This window comes from Taudactylus pleione, unplaced genomic scaffold (genome assembly GCF_031769625.1).
Source record: "Taudactylus pleione unplaced genomic scaffold, aTauple2 ptg000013l, whole genome shotgun sequence".
Classification (NCBI taxonomy): Eukaryota; Metazoa; Chordata; class Amphibia; order Anura; family Myobatrachidae; genus Taudactylus; species Taudactylus pleione.
Window position 1 is genome coordinate 3,191,139 of NW_028284416.1, and position 19,265 is coordinate 3,210,403.

Here is a 19,265-nt window from a genome sequence, read left to right on the forward strand (position 1 = left end):
GAAAGCTGGAGCACAGGTGGGGTCACTGTGAGCATGTACAGGGGGATCAGGAAAGCTGGGGCACAGAGGTGGGGTCATTGTGAGCATGTACAGGGGGATCAGGAAAGTTGGAGCAGAGAGGTGGGGTCATTGTGAGCATGTACAGGGGGATCAGGAAAGCTGGAGCACAGAGGTGGGGTCATTGTGAGCATGTTCATGGGGATCAGAAAAGCTGGAGGACAGAGGTGTGGTCACTGTGAGCATGTACAGGGGGATCAGGAAAGCTGGAGCACAGAGGTGGTGTCACTGTGAGCATGTACAGGGGGATCAGGAAAGCTGGAGCACAGAGGTGGTGTCATTGTGAGCATGTACAGGGGGATCAGGAAAGCTGGAGCACAGAGGTGGGGTCACTGTGAGCATGTACAGGGGGATCAGGAAAGCTGGAGCACAGAGGTGGTGTCACTGTGAGCATGTACAGGGGGATCGGGAAAGCTGGAGCACAGAGGAGGTGTCACTGTGAGCATGTACAGGGGGATCGGGAAAGCTGGAGCACAGAGGTGGGGTCACTATGAGCATGTACAGGAGGAATCAGGAAAGCTGGGGCAGAGGTGAGGTCACTGTGAGCATGTACAGGGGGATCAGGAAAGCTGGAGCACAGAGGTGGGGTCATTGTGAGCATGTACAGGGTGATCAGGAAAGCTGGAGCACAGAGGTGGGGTCATTGTGAGCATGTACAGGGGGATCAGGAAAGCTGGAGCACAGAGGTGAGGTCACTATGAGCATGTACAGGGGGAATCAGGAAAGCTGGGGCAGAGGTGAGGTCACTGTGAGCATGTACAGGGGGATCAGGAAAGCTGGAGCACAGAGGTGGGGTCATTGTGAGCATGTACAGGGTGATCAGGAAAGCTGGAGCACAGAGGTGGAGTCATTGTGAGCATGTACAGGGGGATCAGGAAAGCTGGAGCACAGAGGTGATGTCATTGTGAGCGTGTACAGGGGGATCAGGAAAGCTGGGGCAGAGGTGGGGTCACTGTGAGCATGTACAGGGGGATCAGGAAAGCTGGAGAACAGAGGTGGGGTCATTGTGAGCATGTACAGGGTGATCAGGAAAGCTGGAGCACAGAGGTGATGTCATTGTGAGCGTGTACAGGGGGATCAGGAAAGCTGGGGCAGAGGTGGGGTCACTGTGAGCATGTACAGGGGGATCAGGAAAGCTGGAGAACAGAGGTGGGGTCATTGTGAGCATGTACAGGGTGATCAGGAAAGCTGGAGCACAGAGGTGGGGTCATTGTGAGCATGTACAGGGGAATCAGGAAAGCTGGAGCACAGAGGTGGGGCCACTGTGAACATGTACAGGGGGATCAGAAAAGCTAGAGCACAGAGGTGGGGTCACTGTGAGCATGTACAGGGGGATCAGAAAAGCTGGAGCACAGAGGTGGGGTCATTGTGAGCATGTACAGGGGGATCAGGAAAGCTGGAGCACAGAGGTGGGGTCATTGTGAGCATGTACAGGGGATCAGGAAAGCTGGAGCACAGAGGTGGGGTCATTGTGAGCATGTACAGGGGATCAGGAAAGCTGGAGCACAGAGGTGGGGTCATTGTGAGCATGTACAGGGGGAACCGAAAAGCAGGAGCGTAGGGCAAGGGTCACTGTGAGCCAGTGATGTGCGGTGAGGTCAATAGCTGGGGAGGCACACATGTATAAACACCGTTTTTATATCACAACTCTGGAGCATGACAGGGAGTATCATAGGGGAGGGAGTATGACAGGGGAGGCTCTGCCTACCCTGACTGCACGTCCCTGCTGTGAGTAGGTACAGGGGGAGCAGGAGCACAGGGTTGTATTTTATGTGACATTTACACAATTGCATAGTGCGCCTCTACAGGTATTTCGGCGTCCTGGTAAACTTTGGCGCAGTGATAGATTGTCGAGGTTTTAACATAGGGTGTAATTCATGCATTCGCTAGTACAACTGGTTGAAGGAATTTGCAAGCCGTCCCCTTGTACACCAGCGTGCGACGGAGAATACAAGCGCCAGTCTCCAGCATGAAACACCCATGGATCGCAGACGCCTTTTCTAATCATGGCGATCTCGTACGCACGCCTCAGATAGGGTTTCCTAGACTTTTCGTGCATGCGCATTAGCAAAAAAAATTGATTAACTGGGTAAAATTCAGCATGCGGCCATCCATACAGGTGAACCAGTGTGAAATGGAAAAAAAATTAAAAAATTGCAGTACACAGCCAGTTGTCCCATTACATTAAATTCTACATCTTGTTTGTTTTGGGGCGTTACTGGCAACCTACATTGTTACAGATACATGGGTGTATGTTGTATAATCAATAAATACTAGTAGCTATACCTCATTTCTTTCAGCTGTCCGAAAAAAACAACAACATTGGTCCGTTACAGGAAGTGAGAATTTATTTCCTTAATAAACTTATCTGCCCAAGATCTAGAGAGCAATGTCAGAATAATGGTCAGTATTCTCATCATGGGCCGGATTCTGTGGAAATCTGACTCGGTGCCCACCATCTATGGCTAAGTTTCCTCACTACATTCCTGAAGCCCCCCTCCCTGCTCATCTTCCTCACTATCTTCTAGAATCCCCCCCCCTCCCTGCTCATCTTCCTCACTAACTTTCTGAAGCCCCCCTCACTGCTCATCTTTCTGAAGCTCCCCCTCACTGCTGCTTGTTGTCCTTGCTCATTCTCCTCACTACCTTTCAGAAGCTCCCTCTCCCTGTCCATCTTCCTCACTACCTTACTGAAGCTCCCTCTCCCTGTCCATCTTCCACAAAATACCATGGTCTTTCTCCCTGCCTTGTGTGTACCAGTCTCTCTCCGTGCCTTGTGTGTACCATGACCACTCCCTTTCTGTGCATACCCCCTCTCCCTGCCTTCTGTGTACACCTCAGTCTCTCTCCCTGCCTTATGTGTACCAGTCTCTCTCCCTGCCTTCTGTGTACACCGCAGTCTCTCTCCCTGCCTTCTGTGTACCAGTCTCTCTCCCTGCCTTCTGTGTACACCGCAGTCTCTCTCCTTGTCTTCTGTGTACCCGTCTCTCTCCCTGGCTTCTGTGTACCACAGTCTCTCTCCCTGCCTTCTGTGTACCACAGCCTCTCTCCCTGCCTTCTGTGTACCACAGTCTCTCTCCCCGCCTTCTGTGTACCACAGTCTCTCTCCCCGCCTTCTGTGTTCCACAGTCTCTCTCCCCGCCTTCTGTGTTCCACAGTCTCTCTCCCCGCCTTCTGTGTTCCACAGTCTCTCTCCACGCCTTCTGTGTTCCACAGTCTCTCTCCCCGCCTTCTGTGTACCACAGTCTCTCTCCCCGCCTTCTGTGTACCACAGTCTCTCTCCCCGCCTTCTGTGTACCACAGTCTCTCTCCCCGCCTTCTGTGTACCACAGTCTCTCTCCCCGCCTTCTGTGTACCACAGTCTCTCTCCCTGCCTTCTGTGTACCACAGTCTCTCTCCCTGCCTTCTGTGTACCAGTCTCTCTCCCTGCCTTCTGTGTACATGTCTCTCCCTGCCTTCTATGTACCAGAGTCTCTCTCCCTGCCTTCTGTGTACCACAGTCTCTCTCCCCGCCTTCTGTGTACCACAGTCTCTCTCCCTGCCTTCTGTGTACCAGAGTCTCTCTCCCTGCCTTCTGTGTACCAGAGCCTCTCTCCCCATCTTCTGTGTACCACAGTCTCTCTCCCTGCCTTCTGTGTATACGTCTCTCTCCCTGCCTTCTGTGTACTAGTCTCTCTCCCCGCCTTCTGTGTACCACAGCCTCTCTCCCCGCCTTCTGTGTACCACAGCCTCTCTCCCCGCCTTCTGTGTACCACAGCCTCTCTCCCCGCCTTCTGTGTACCACAGTCTCTCTCCCTGCCTTCTGTATACACGTCTCTCTCCCTGCCTTCTGTATACACGTCTCTCTCCCCGCCTTCTGTGTTCCACAGTCTCTCTCCACGCCTTCTGTGTTCCACAGTCTCTCTCCCCGCCTTCTGTGTACCAGAGTCTCTCTCCCTGCCTTCTGTGTACCACAGTCTCTCTCCCTGCCTTCTGTGTACCACAGTCTCTCTCCCTGCCTTCTGTGTACCACAGTCTCTCTCCCCGCCTTCTGTGTACCACAGTCTCTCTCCCCGCCTTCTGTGTACCACAGTCTCTCTCCTTGCCTTCTGTGTACCAGTCTCTCTCCCTGCCTTCTGTGTACATGTCTCTCCCTGCCTTCTATGTACCAGAGTCTCTCTCCCTGCCTTCTGTGTACCACAGTCTCTCTCCCCGCCTTCTGTGTACCACAGTCTCTCTCCCTGCCTTCTGTGTACCAGAGTCTCTCTGCCTGCCTTCTGTGTACCACAGCCTCTCTCCCCATCTTCTGTGTACCACAGTCTCTCTCCCTGCCTTCTGTGTATACGTCTCTCTCCCTGCCTTCTGTATACTAGTCTCTCTCCCCGCCTTCTGTGTACTAGTCTCTCTCCCCGCCTTCTGTGTACCACAGCCTCTCTCCCCGCCTTCTGTGTACCACAGCCTCTCTCCCCGCCTTCTGTGTACTACAGCCTCTCTCCCCGCCTTCTGTGTACTACAGCCTCTCTCCCCGCCTTCTGTGTACCAGTCTCTCTCCCTGCCTTCTGTATACACGTCTCTCTCCCTGCCTTCTGTGTACCAGAGTCTCTCTCCCTGCCTTCTGTGTACCACAGCCTCTCTCCCTGCCTTCTGTGTACCACAACCTCTCTCCCTGCCTTCTGTATACACGTCTTTCTCCCTGCCTTCTGTGTACCAGAGTCTCTCTCCCTGCCTTCTGTGTACCACAACCTCTCTCCCTGCCTTCTGTGTACCACAACCTCTCTCCCTGCCTTCTGTGTACCAGTCTCTCTCCCTGCCTTCTGTGTACCAGAGGGGATGCAATCGGGAAGCCGGCTGATGTAAGCCCGACAGCCGACTTCCCGCCTGCTTTATCCCGGCGAGGGTTAAATGACAGGCATCTAAATCTAGACGCCTGTAATTTTTCCGACGCCGGGAGATAGACGCCCGGCATCCAGATCGAAGGGATGCCGGGCGCCGCAAGCGGACAGCCGCAGGGGGGGGGGAGGGTTAGGTTTAGGGCTCCCGGGGGGGACTTAGGGTTAGGCATCCCCCCGGGAGGGTTAGGCACCCCCGGGGGGAGGTTGAGGTTAGGCACCCCCCCCCCGGGGGACTTAGATTTAGGCAGCGGGGAAGGGAGATTAGGGTTAGGCACAGGGGGGAGGTTAGGGTTAGGCACCCCTAAGGAGGATTAGGGTTAGGGGGGTTAGGTTAGTAAGTACTCACCTACGGACGATCGGGATTTCCAGTGCTGTCGGGCTGCCGCTGCCGGGATCTCTTCATTTGTCTGCCTGACGCTGCCGCGATTCGAACTCCCGGCCATGTGGCCAGCGGTATTTCATACCGCTTCCGTACCAGAGTCTCTCTCCCTGCCTTCTGTGTACCATAGCCTCTCTCCCTGCCTTCTGTGTACCACAGCCTCTCTCCCTGCCTTCTGTGTACCACAGTCTCTCTCCCTGCCTTCTGTGTACACGTCTCTCTCCCTGCCTTCTGTGTACCACAGTCTCTCTCCCTGCCTTCTGTGTACACGTCTCTCTCCCTGCCTTCTGTGTACACGTCTCTCTCCCTGCCTTCTGTGTACCACAGTCTCTCTCCCTGCCTTCTGTGTACACATCTCTCTCCCTGCCTTCTGTGTACCAGTTTCTCTCCCTGCCTTCTGTGTACACGTTTCTCTCCCTGCCTTCTGTGTACACGTCTCTCTCCCTGCCTTCTGTGTATCAGTTTCTCTCCCTGCCTTCTGTGTACACGTCTCTCTCCCTGCCTTCTGTGTACCAGTTTCTCTCCCTGCCTTCTGTGTACCAGTTTCTCTCCCTGCCTTTCTTTGTACCAGTTTCTCTCCCTGCCTTTCTTTGTACCAGTCTCTCTCCCTGCCTTCTGTGTACACGTCTCTCTCCCTGCCTTCTGTGTACACGTCTCTCTCCCTGCCTTCTGTGTACACGTCTCTCTCCCTGCCTTCTGTGTACCAGTCTCTCTCCCTGCCTTCTGTGTACACGTCTCTCTCCCTGCCTTCTGTGTACCAGTTTCTCTCCCTGCCTTCTGTGTACCAGTTTCTCTCCCTGCCTTCTGTGTACACGTCTCTCTCCCTGCCTTCTGTGTACACGTCTCTCTCCCTGCCTTCTGTGTACCAGTTTCTCTCCCTGCCTTCTGTGTACCAGTTTCTCTCCCTGCCTTCTGTGTACACGTCTCTCTCCCTGCCTTCTGTGTACACGTCTCTCTCCCTGCCTTCTGTGTACACGTCTCTCTCCCTGCCTTCTGTGTACATGTCTCACATTTATCTCCCTCCCATCTTTGCACATTTCCTCTGCCCCAGAGCTTTCTGTCTTTCTTTCTCAAATGTTTTGTTGCTAAAAATTAACGAAGAATTACAAATATGCAGGTTTGCGAAGTATCAAATATGAGGGAAAGAAGTTTCACAAACTACCTACATCATTTGAAAAGGGAAGTGTCAGCGTCGCTAACCTCAGAATTCTGAGGAATTGGAGATAAAACAAATTATGAAGAAAAATAAAAAATTTATACGTCTAAAAAATTAAGTTGTTGGAGTTGATTTTAATGTTTGTTTTATGTTATGTTTATTTTAGGTTTATATTAGGACTGAGGTGACAAGAGCCAGTATTTCCCACGTGAAGAGAGATTTATTTTGTTTAATTTCTGTCCAAATTCGATAAGATGGTTTGCAAACGTTTAATTCACTTTTCTGCAATTTCTGACTTAGCCGTCAGCATGAGATGAGCAAGTTACAGGGACCATCGGCAGCAGCAGTAATACAAGAAGCAAACACAAACAGTACTGGCTGCCTGGCAAATCTATGGTAGTGACTTATGGGAAGGAAATGTGAGAGCTCAGACCATGATCCATTCAGATCCAACCAATATGTGTGGGCTAAAAATTCCAGCTCACAAGTAGATAGGTTAAAATAACTCATACAAATCAAGTAAAAGTTAATGACCATATTCTACAAATCATCCTATTATAAATTTTAGCTTATTCGCACTTACGGCCTTCTTTCAACTAAAGCACACGGAACGGGCCTGATCCCGCTGCAGATCTGGCTGTGGATGCTTCTTGCGATTATCGGCAGACTGCGCATGTGCCACAAAAAGCCATTGCAGACTGCGCCTACGCCGCACATGCGCCTTCACCGAGGATGCCAGAGCGGTTGCAGAGTTGCGCAAAATGGGAGTCTCCAGGCGGCTACCTTGCGCAACGCACAGTGGACATGTAGCCAGCCTTCCGCGCTAGTTTGAGGCGTACGTACAGAGAAGGGACACCGTATCAGACGGATCATTTGCACTTTAAGTGGCGATACTAATGATGAGGGTGTTGAGGCTGCGACGGTAAGAACGGTGGGTGGCGTGACCGTACACATGAAGTCACATGAATGCTGGCATTAGCATAATCTGGCTATTGCGGGCACTTTCAGGCAGACAGATTCAGGCTCAATATATCAAAAAGGACTATAGGTATTGCGAAATCTTCAAAGATGGTCTCACCACGCATGAAATGAGCACATATAGCCCCCTCCTCACTCCATGTTTAAGGTGCCCATACACAGTGTGATAGGCACCTTGCACTGCGACGGCCGACATACCGGGCGGTCCTCACACATGGAGCAATCCGCTGCCCGACCGACCGGTATGCCGGCACCCCCCCTTTCACGCATAGCGCTGCATGGGATCGCACATCGCATCCCCAGATCTTATGTGCAGCATGTAAGATCTGGGAGGTGCAATGTACGATCCCACGGGAGCGCGCACTGGCCGATATCATGCCCACACACGGTACGATATAGCAGCGATATTGTACCAATCCATCGGATCAGCTGCTATATCGCACCGTGTATGGGCGGCTTAAGGTATATTCTGTTACAGAACTTATCTAACCAATGATGTAAATCAGTGGTTCTCAAACTCTGTCCCCAGGACTCCACACAGGTCATGTTTTCCAGGTCACCCAGCAGGAGCACAGATGCAGTCATTACTCACTGACATTTCCCAGGTCACCCAGCAGGTGCACAGGTGCAGTCATTACTCACTGACACATTTCCCAGGTCATCCAGCAGCACAGGTGCAGTCATTACTCACTGACACATTTCCCAGGTCACCCAGCAGGAGCACAGGTGCAGTCATTACTCACTGACATTTCCCAGGTTACCCAGCAGGAGCACAGGTGCAGTCATTACTCACTGACATTTCCAAGGTTACCCAGCAGGAGCACAGGTGCAGTCATTACTCACTGACATTTCCCAGGTCATCCAGCAGGAGCACAGGTGCAGTCATTACTCACTGACACATTTCCCAGGTCATCCAGCAGGAGCACAGGTGTATTCATTACTCACCGACACATTTCCCAGGTCATCCAGCAGGAGCACAGGTGCAGTCATTACTCACTGACACATTTCCCAGGTCATCCAGCAGGTGCACAGGTGTATTCATTACTCACTGACACATTTCCCAGGTCACCCAGCAGGAGCACAGGTGTAGTCATTACTCACTGACATTTCCAAGGTTACCCAGCAGGAGCACAGGTGCAGTCATTACTCACTGACACATTTCCCAGGTCACCCAGCAGGAGCACAGGTGTATTCGTTACTCACTGACACATTTCCCAGGTCATCCAGCAGGAGCACAGGTGCAGTCATTACTCACTGACACATTTCCCAGGTCATCCAGCAGGAGCACAGGTGCAGTCATTACTCACTGACACATTTCCCAGGTCATCCAGCAGGAGCACAGGTGCAGTCATTACTCACTGACACATTTCCCAGGTCATCCAGCAGGAGCACAGGTGTATTCATTACTCACTGACACATTTCCCAGGTCATCCAGCAGGAGCACAGGTGCAGTCATTACTCAGACACATTTCCCAGGTCATCCAGCAGGTGCACAGGTGTATTCATTACTCACTGACACATTTCCCAGGTCACCCAGCAGGAGCACAGGTGTAGTCATTACTCACTGACACATTTCCCAGGTCACCCAGCAGGAGCACAGGTGTAGTCATTACTCACTGACACATTTCCCAGGTCACCCAGCAGGAGCACAGGTGTAGTCATTACTCACTGACACATTTCCCAGGTCATCCAGCAGGAGCACAGGTGTAGTCATTACTCACTGACACATTTCCCAGGTCATCCAGCAGGAGCACAGGTGTAGTCATTACTCACTGACACATTTCCCAGGTCATCCAGCAGGAGCACAGGTGTAGTCATTACTCACTGACACATTTCCCAGGTCATCCAGCAGGAGCACAGGTGCAGTCATTACTCACTGACATTTCCCAGGTCACCCAGCAGGTGCACAGGTGCAGTCATTACTCACTGACGAATTTCCCAGGTCATCCAGCAGGAGCACAGGTGCAGTCATTACTCACTGACAAATTTTGAAGGATCCACAAGTGGAGCTAATTATTTCACTTGTGATTTGGACTGTTTGGGGTCGTGAGGAATGAGTTTGAGAACTTGTGGTGCAAGGAATGAGCCTATACATCAGCAATCACCAAAAATAAGATTCATGGGCTCTAAACCCCCCCCCCCCCCGATTTAACAATTCTCCAAGTCCACCAATATGGGTCAATGCATTGGTAATCGTTTTCATCCGAACATCAGATCTGCAAATCACAACAGTGCCCATACATCATCTAAAAGGGTCATCATTTTACAGTCACATGTAAATAAAACTGTTTTAACGGTGAAACGGTCGGCAAAACGACTGATCGTCACTATACAATAGCAATCTACAGCCCTGGTTAGTTGTCAAAATCCAACATGTTGGACAACCTGATTCACCGATTCCGATCACTATTTGGTCGGAATTGGCAATCGGTAAACCCCATATATTGCCGATTTTTTTTTTTTTTCACACAATCTGCAAAACGCAGAAGTGCCCCAATTGATTGCTGATGTACAAGCCCCAGTAGCCAGTCAATTCTATTTAAAATAAATATATATATATATATATTATATATATACATACACACACACAAACACATACATATATACACACACACATATATACGCCTGTCGGGCATTTAATTAACATGCAAGTTGGCTCGTATGGAGAAATGTGACATTCACAAATGTCTTTGTAAAACGTTTGGGGCGCTTATCGGTACGGAAGATGTTTGAGATAAAAGTTCTGATTGTGAATGGAGATATTTCTCGTACGCAGCAGATTTCCTGCCGCAGAAGCACAATAAAGCCGGCCTCTTTTATTCATCGCTATCCAAACATGCCTGATAACAGAGAACAATAGTTTGTCCTTAGGTTTACTGTGCAGTTGAGTGCAATTTCAGACATGTCCAGTAAGATCATGCACTGGGAATGTATAAGTGTATTTGTGGATATCATTATATAATGCAGTTTACCTTTTATGTCCAACATTCTATCAACTGTACCAACATGTGAGCATAGATCTATAAAGTGTAAATGACAAATGCTGCAGAGTCGCCTGAGTATTTTAGCCATCAGATAGTGACTTATGTTACGAAGGTAAAAGTATCATAATTTCCCCACAACCCACAGAACAGCGAGCATCAGTTTCACTTTACAGTTACCCAGGGGTCACCGCACCTCTCCTGAGGTGCCTCGGGGGACTTTCACGGGTGCCACAGGACTAAATCAAAAGAGGTTATGGTCCATGTTATAGGTAAAACCATACTTGCCTACCCTACCGATTTGGTCGGGATCCTCCCGAAAATCGGGTGCCGCTCCCGACCTCCCGGGAAGGCAGGCAAGTCTCCCGGTTGCTACTGATCCCTCCTGGCCTACCACAATTACTTGTAAAACCTCGGCAACTAAGGGGGGCGGTGACGCGATTCGCGTCATTTTGGTACCGCCCCCTGCTTCACACTGCCTGTAATATCGGCAGTGTGTAGCGGGGACGGGGCCAAAATGACGCGCTCGCGTGGCTCCGCCCCCCCATTCCGCCCACAAAAACTTGTCACCTGGCCGCCCCCGTTTGCTGGCCACGCCATGCCCCCCCCCCCAGTAATGCCGATCTGGCTGCTCCCTCCCGGAAGGGGCAGCCGGATAGTCGGCAAGTATGGGTAAAACCAGTGCTGCCAATCACCACCACATAACTGACCCCAAGGGTGACATATAAGCACAATTTAGATAATTTAGGGGTCTATTTACTAAGCAGTGTTAGGAGACAGAGTGAAAAATGATAAGGTACCAGCCAATCAGCTCCCAACTGTCATCTCACAGGCTGTGTTTGAAAAATGACAGTTGGGAGCTGATTGGCTGGTACCTTATCACTTTCTTATCACTTTTCACTCTGTCTCCTAACACTGCTTAGTAAATAGACCCCTTATTCATTTTTGCGGAGTTTCTCAACAAGAAACTTTTGACCTAGGGAGTGCCGTAGAAATAATGCTGCTACTATAGGGTAGTGGTGGCGAACCCTGGCACTCCAGCTGCTGTGGGACTACATATCCCAGCATACACTGCCACAGTTTTAGCATTCCCTAATAGCAAAACTCTGGCAGTGCATGCTGGGATATGTAGTCCCAAAGTATTCGTCACCACTGCTCTAGGGTGCCGTGACTAAAGAAATTTCGAGAACCAACGATTTAACTCATGAAACAGTCATCCACTATACAATTATCTGTCAGATATCTGTCCAATCTGGCTGGTTGGAATGAAAACCTGGTACTGTATGGGAGCAAATGACGGTCGATCATATGGTTTTAAACACTGAAAAAAGGACAAAAAAAATTGTTAAAATTGGCTAAATTTGTGCGTTTTAACCAACTTTGTCTGAACAACCATTTTTGGCTATTTCCCAGCGTTTGTGAGCAAATGGACGACTGTCATTGGCTCCCATACAGTACCAGGTTTTCATTCCAACCAGCCAGATTGGACAGATATCTGACAGATAATTGTATAGTGGATGCCCAGCTTAATACAGTGTTTCCAATCCTCTGTCCTTAAGGGACACTAACAATCCAGGCTTTAAGGATAGCCATACTTGAGCACAAGTGACTTCGTTAAATAACTGAGGCACTCACTATCTGTGCTCAAACATGGCTATCCTTAAACCTGGCCTGTTAGTGTGCCTTGAAGACTGAAGTTGATAAACACTGGGCTATTTCCCAGCTATTTGTCGTGGTTGATTCCTTTTGAGATAACGGGCTGAAGCCAACTGGCATTCCCCAGCTATTTTAGAACTACAAATCCCTGCGAGTCCACAAGTGATTCCCTGGACCTGTCAGGTTCCACAACTGCCAAATGTTGCCCAAATCAGTTATATAATGAGAGGGTTACAAATTGGGCATACAACATGCTGCCAGTTCTTTGTATCTGGTGCAGGCGTACAGTGTACAGTAGTAGTAACACGCGAACGCCATGCAGGGGTAGCAATCACACAGGACACAGCACAAACTTACGAACACGCTGTGGGCTAAATTTTACTATGCGGCACTTTTCAAAGCCGCCACATCTTCTACGGATTCAGGCATTGGATTTAAAGGGGCAGTTATATTCAATACAAAACCATGGGCTGCATAGTAAGCCCTATAACCTCTATAAAAACAAAGTACAGGTCATTTAGGAAGAGCACGATGCACAGCGTAGATCTTCTATTGATTGTGCATTTACTCTTTGCTCCTAGGAGATCCCTCCGCAAGGTAAAGGTGTGCGGATAAATACGGAGAAGCTGCGCTGTGCAAATGTATAAGTATCACACCGAAGCCCAGCCCCCTACCACTTTATATCCACCCCTTTCATTAAATAAAGTGTATCCATTACAAAATATACAAGGAGTAGACAGCGACCCTCCCCTGATAACCATGCAGTAAGTACACTGTTAGGGGGTATATTTACTAAAGTGAGAGTTTTGATGTTGCCCATAGCAACCAATCAGATTCTACTTAACATTTATCTAGCACCTTCTAGAAGATAATAGCTAGAATCTGTTTGGTTGCTATGGGCAACACCTCAGATTTTAAAAACTCTCACTTTAGTAAATATTCCCCTTAGGCTTAGTTTGTGGAGCAGTAACAACTTGCAGAGTAAGATTAGGGACTGGTGATAAAGAGGCACTGATGGCAGATTTTTAGGGCTGTGCTGAGGGGCGAACAGACACCACAATCAGATCTGAGAAGCTACATAAATGCAAAACGCACACCTGAATTGTGTAACCTTACTGACTGTAACCATCCTGAGCAGATCAGCCATGGCATACCTGCTGTATATACACCTGTATTGTGTAACCTTACTGACTGTAACCATCCTGAGCAGATCAGCCATGGCATACCTGCTGTATATACACCTGTATTGTGTAACCTTACTGACTGTAACCATCCTGAGCAGATCAGCCATGACATTCCTGCTGTATATACACCTGTATTGTGTAACCTTACTGACTGTAACCATCCTGAGCAGATCAGCCATGGCATACCTGCTGTATATACACCTGAATTGTGTAACCTTACTGACTGTAACCATCCTGAGCAGATCAGCCATGGCATACCTGCTGTATATACACCTGTATTGTGTAACCTTACTGACTGTAACCATCCTGAGCAGATCAGCCATGGCATACCTGCTGTATATACACCTGTATTGTGTAACCTTACTGACTGTAACCATCCTGAGCAGATCAGCCATGACATTCCTGCTGTATATACACCTGTATTGTGTAACCTTACTGACTGTAACCATCCTGAGCAGATCAGCCATGGCATACCTGCTGTATATACACCTGTATTGTGTAACCTTACTGACTGTAACCATCCTGAGCAGATCAGCCATGGCATACCTGCTGTATATACACCTGTATTGTGTAACCTTACTGACTGTAACCATCCTGAGCAGATCAGCCATGGCATACCTGCTGTATATACACCTGTATTGTGTAACCTTACTGACTGTAACCATCCTGAGCAGATCAGCCATGGCATACCTGCTGTATATACACCTGTATTGTGTAACCTTACTGACTGTAACCATCCTGAGCAGATCAGCCATGGCATACCTGCTGTATATACACCTGTATTGTGTAACCTTACTGACTGTAACCATCCTGAGCAGATCAGCCATGGCATTCCTGCTGTATATACACCTGTATTGTGTAACCTTACTGACTGTAACCATCCTGAGCAGATCAGCCATGGCATTCCTGCTGTATATACACCTGAATTGTGTAACCTTACTGACTGTAACCATCCTGAGCAGATCAGCCATGGCATACCTGCTGTATATACACCTGTATTGTGTAACCTTACTGACTGTAACCATCCTGAGCAGATCAGCCATGGCATACCTGCTGTATATACACCTGTATTGTGTAACCTTACTGACTGTAACCATCCTGAGCAGATCAGCCATGGCATACCTGCTGTATATACACCTGTATTGTGTAACCTTACTGACTGTAACCATCCTGAGCAGATCAGCCATGACATTCCTGCTGTATATACACCTGTATTGTGTAACCTTACTGACTGTAACCATCCTGAGCAGATCAGCCATGGCATTCCTGCTGTATATACACCTGTATTGTGTAACCTTACTGACTGTAACCATCCTGAGCAGATCAGCCATGGCATACCTGCTGTATATACACCTGTATTGTGTAACCTTACTGACTGTAACCATCCTGAGCAGATCAGCCATGGCATACCTGCTGTATATACACCTGTATTGTGTAACCTTACTGACTGTAACCATCCTGAGCAGATCAGCCATGGCATACCTGCTGTATATACACCTGTATTGTGTAACCTTACTGACTGTAACCATCCTGAGCAGATCAGCCATGGCATTCCTGCTGTATATACACCTGTATTGTGTAACCTTACTGACTGTAACCATCCTGAGCAGATCAGCCATGGCATACCTGCTGTATATACACCTGTATTGTGTAACCTTACTGACTGTAACCATCCTGAGCAGATCAGCCATGACATTCCTGCTGTATATACACCTGTATTGTGTAACCTTACTGACTGTACAGCTCTGCATAAGGCGTCAGCCATCCTGAGCAGATCAGCCATGGCATTCCTGCTGTATATACACCTGTACTGTGTAAGCATATATCTGAGTAACCTTACTGACTGTACAGCTCTGTATAAGGCGTCAGCCATCCTGAGCAGATCAGCCATGGCATTCCTGCTGTATATACACCTGTACTGTGTAACCTTACTGACTGTACAGCTCTGTATAAGGTGTCAGCCATCCTGAGCAGATCAGCCATGGCATTCCTGCTGTATATACACCTGTACGGTGTAACCTTACTGACTGTACAGCTCTGTATAAGGTGTCAGCCATCCTGAGCAGATCAGCCATGGCATTCCTGCTGTATATACACCTGTACTGTGTAAGCATATATCTGAGTAACCTTACTGACTGTACAGCTCTGTATAAGGCGTCAGCCATCCTGAGCAGATCAGCCATGGCATTCCTGCTGTATATACACCTGTACTGTGTAACCTTACTGACTGTACAGCTCTGTATAAGGTGTCAGCCATCCTGAGCAGATCAGCCATGGCATTCCTGCTGTATATACACCTGTACTGTGTAACCTTACTGACTGTACAGCTCTGTATAAGGTGTCAGCCATCCTGAGGAGATCAGCCATGGCATTCCTGCTGTATATACACCTGTACTGTGTAAGCATATATCTGAGTAACCTTACTGACTGTACAGCTCTGTATAAGGCGTCAGCCATCCTGAGCAGATCAGCCATGGCATTCCTGCTGTATATACACCTGTACTGTGTAACCTTACTGACTGTACAGCTCTGTATAAGGTGTCAGCCATCCTGAGCAGATCAGCCATGGCATTCCTGCTGTATATACACCTGTACTGTGTAAGCATATATCTGAGTAACCTTACTGACTGTACAGCTCTGTATAAGGCGTCAGCCATCCTGAGCAGATCAGCCATGGCATTCCTGCTGTATATACACCTGTACTGTGTAACCTTACTGACTGTACAGCTCTGTATAAGGCGTCAGCCATCCTGAGCAGATCAGCCATGGCATTCCTGCTGTATATACACCTGTACTGTGTAACCTTACTGACTGTACAGCTCTGTATAAGGTGTCAGCCATCCTGAGCAGATCAGCCATGGCATTCCTGCTGTATATACACCTGTGGATTCTATGTAATGTAAATACATGAAAATAATGCACAAAACAAATAGATGACTGATGCATTATTATTGCATAAAATATTATTAGTAAATTGTGTAAAAAAATAAATGAAAAAAAAATTACTATTAATGAAGTGTTAAAATGAAGTATGTGGGGTTTGCTGCGGTACAGCCTGCATCTGATGTGCGACAGTATACACAGTTCTTGACTTGGAAAAAAGAATACACTTTGCAATTCCCCCTGGACAACGCTCTAAAGTCATAAAATTGAAACCTTCCTACATAAAAATATATATATATATATATATATATATATATATATATATTTTACACGATTATACATACTACTTCCATAACTCACCTCCTGCAGGGGAACAGTTGTGTCAAATTCCTTCTCCGGCGTTCACCCCAAATCGTGTTCCGTCCTCACTCCGGTGCCCTTTGGTACTGTCAGACCTGTCCCTCTCCCCCACCTTCTCATTGACCCCCCTAACTGACCTTTAATTCTCTTCTCCAACTATTTCTCTCTGGCCACCAATGGTCCTGCGGCTGCACTACCTCTCTCTCTCTCTCTGGCCCCCAATGGTCCTGCGGCTGCACTACCTCTCTCTCTCTCTCTGGCCCCCAATGGTCCTGCGGCTGCACTACCTCTCTCTCTCTCTCTGGCCCCCAATGGTCCTGCGGCTGCACTACCTCTCTCTCTCTCTGGCCCCCAATGGTCCTGCGGCTGCACTACCTCTCTCTCTCGCACCCTGAGCCCTTATAGTCATTTATGTCCCATGATGATAGGAGCAGGTCCCTCCCGTTGCTCCACCCTTGTCCTGTCCTACTGTCTGTGGCTGGGGTGCTGTGGCCGGCAATTCATCAACCCCCTTATAGTTTCATTAATTAGACCCCGTCCTTGTATTAACATTATTACAGCCATTGGCAGCTATACAGGCTTTCCAAAGAGCTTATACCCCCCAAAATTTTTTATTTCCTACCATGATAATAAATGGTGCAAAGCATCAGGATCTGCTGCTGTTGCTACAGAACGGGGGTCTGCGATTAAACATCAACGTGGAACGACCACTCGGAAGGGGTGGTGGAGATTTACGTTAGCAATGGAGAGATGGTGCAAGTATAGGGCTGGGCATTAAACTGCCTGTAACCCCCCCATAGGACGCTGAATGACACCTCACAGTTGGAGCCACACCAGGGCCTGAAGGACACTACGGAGAGCTCTGGCAGGGCAGGAGTTAAAAAAAAGAAATGATCCTGTACAGGAACGTGGCAGAATAAGGGTTAAGTAGGGTAATGCTGGATGTAAAGGGTTAAAGGATGCTTTTGCAGAATACTGTGGCAGGAGAAGGGCTCCAGTGCTCAGACCATTGAAGGTGGACGCAATAAGTAACTACTACTCCCATTTGTTACCACCCTTCCATAGTGCCCAATGCCCTCCCAACTGCCCCGAGCTGCATCAGTTTGGTGTCACTTTACACATTCACCCTCCTCTCCCTCCTTCCATCACCACAACTCCCTCCTCCGTGTAACTGATGTCAGTCTTTGCCAAGCCTGTCTCTAACAATCAGATAGCATCTTATCACCTCTGAGCAGCCCGCTGGGAGGAGAAGGGACCAGCCACTGGCCTAGCCACAGAGGACAGCCCCAGCAGCTCCCTACAGCACAATTAACCTTTTCCTCGCTAAACGGGACAATACTCTGCCTATCGTCAGTGGAAGACGCTTAATAAGGCTTCTCCCTGGCACCCAGGGACTGTAGCACTGGCAGGAGTGACGTCAATACACATGGGGGCTACAGAACACTTTCTGGTTGTCCCGCTCCAACGTCTCTCACAACCTGGCAGATGGCATTCTGGGTAACAGGGTCAGGTGATCACTAGTGTGACTATGGTAGTTAATGCTTTGCGAGCGATGACAGTAAAAAGGTGTTTTCCATTTTGATAGGATAAGGAAATATGTTTTCTATATGCCTCCTTGAATTTTTATTTTCTTTTAAATGCTTTGTTTTAGCATATTGTCGTTCTTCTGTGCTTTTCAGCCTTGCATTGACATCATCAAGTGAGGTTTCTTTCTGTTGCCAGTGGAAATGACGCAGCATTGGTGTGCTCCATGCGCTGCCTAGAACTGGATCTTGCAAGCTGTATCATATGCAAGGGAAATGAAAATCATGGCTGGCTGATGACCAGAAGACATTGATGGAATGCACAGACCGAAGGGAGACACGTATCCAGTACATTTAGCAGGTGGCTATGCCCGTTAATAAATTAGTCATGCAAAAGCAGGGTTTATATTCACTGTACAAATCTAATAGGTACTCAGTCATTCATCCAATTCTAAAGTATCCCGCAATTATTTATTGACCTGAATGGGTGATAAGGGGGCTCCTCGTCTGAGATACAAGGAAATATCAGCCAAAGACCCCCAATGGCTCTACCGAGCAACACGTCTTGAACAAACCAGAATAAGTGCTTCCCTATAATACCATTAAGTGTGGATAAGATCTGCCCCCTACACATGCGGGGTGACGGGTGATCCGGAAGATGGGCATGGTGGAAAGTTTAATAATACGTTATAGTCCAACCTCCTAACACTTTGAGCTGTACTGTGGGAGTCCCAGTATAATGTACGTCTCTAAATGAACGCAGCGACAATATGGGACGTCTTTATTACATGTAATTTGTGTGTTTAAATATTTCCATGACATTATCCAAAGTGCAATTGGAAGGCACGAAGTGACTTTCAGACATACCGAGAATCCCGGGAATTTGGCCTGCCTCAGCCAAATTCCCGGGTTGCTGCCTATGTCTGAAAGGTACCTACCCAGGAACACATTCCCGGGTAGCCGACCCTTATATCAACCAGGGAATTTTCCGGGACTTAAATCCCTGGAAATTACCCTGCTTATGTCTGAATGATGCTACCCGGGAATTTACTATTCCCGGGCTGCACCAAGCAGCTTTTACATAGCGTTGGCAGCGCAGAGCGTCCTATAGGACGCTCAGCGCTGCTGCTTTAGGTTGGCAGCGCGGATGTTCAGCGCTGCTGCTTTCAGTTGGCAGCACAGAGCGTCCTATAGGACGCTCAGCGCTGACGCTCACCACCCCCTGCGCCGGTGGCTG

At 48.6% G+C, this 19,265-nt stretch overlaps 1 protein-coding gene across 1 annotated transcript in view; it reads right to left on the reverse strand.

The window, feature by feature from the left end:
- GATA1 (GATA binding protein 1) overlaps positions 1-16,885 on the reverse strand; it is a 50,256-nt gene extending 33,371 nt beyond the window's left edge. The window contains exon 1 of the mRNA XM_088469078.1: positions 16,506-16,885. The gene's annotated coding sequence lies outside the window, so the exon portion shown is untranslated. The remainder of the gene's footprint in view (positions 1-16,505) is intronic.
- Between the last annotated feature and the right edge of the window lie 2,380 nt (positions 16,886-19,265).